The sequence below is a fragment of the Myotis davidii genome, unplaced genomic scaffold (genome assembly GCF_000327345.1).
Source record: "Myotis davidii unplaced genomic scaffold, ASM32734v1 scaffold1439, whole genome shotgun sequence".
NCBI classification, from domain to species: domain Eukaryota; kingdom Metazoa; phylum Chordata; class Mammalia; order Chiroptera; family Vespertilionidae; genus Myotis; species Myotis davidii.
The window spans coordinates 1,243,585-1,244,417 of record NW_006292342.1 but is presented as its reverse complement, the minus strand read 5'-3'; the positions used below and the strand labels follow the sequence as shown (position 1 = coordinate 1,244,417).

General features: G+C 44.9%; 1 protein-coding gene across 1 annotated transcript in view; it reads left to right on the top strand.

The window, feature by feature from the left end:
* DOCK6 (dedicator of cytokinesis 6) overlaps positions 1–833 on the top strand; it is a 39,763-nt gene that overhangs the window by 721 nt on the left and 38,209 nt on the right. The gene's annotated exons all lie outside the window — the stretch shown is intronic.

Below are 833 nucleotides of genomic sequence, written 5' to 3'. Positions count from 1 at the left end.
CTGGGGCAGCAGCTGCAGAACAGCTGGGACCAGGACACAGACAGGTCCCCTGTCCAGGCATCTTTTGTAAATTACCCCCAAAGTCCTTGTGTGCCCAGGCTTCCAGCGGAGGCGGCCTAATTTTGGGGAATTTCCCTAATTTTGAACACCCTTTGAATTTTCTAGAATCTCTGCCCCTCCCCATCAATAGAAGGAAGGCTCAGGGACAGTTGACAGGAAGTAGACAGAATGCAGGGACAGAAAAGGAGTGGGGTGCCCTGGCTGGTTTGGCTCAATGGATGGAGCGTAGGCCTGTGGACTGAAGGGTCCCGGGTTCGATTCTGGTCAGAGGCGCATGCCCTGGTTGCGGGCCCAATCCCCAGAGCGGGGCGTGCTGGAGGCAGCCAGTCAGTGATTCTCTCTCATCATTGATGTTTCTATCTCTCCCTCTCCCTCCCTCTCTGAAATCAATAAATACAAAAAAAATCTGAGAATTTTAAATCCCAACAGGAGCAAATAGGCACTGAGTCTCATTATCACAAAATTGCTGAGAGCCGATTTCAGAAAGAAAATCTTAGAAGTACCCAGAGAAAGATTCCTTACATACAGAAGAACAAAGATAATGACCATAGATATCTTGACTGAGAAACTATGCAAGTCAGAAGATAGTGATTTCTTTCAAATGGTGAAAGACGAAAACTTGTCAACCTACTATTATATATTCAGTGAAAATGTCCTTCCGATGAAGCTTTTTTTTCAGACCAACAAGCTGAGAGAATTTATCACCAGGGAGCTTGTGTTATAAGAAATATTAAAAGGAGTTCTTTAGGAGAAGGTAAATAAAACTACAGTAT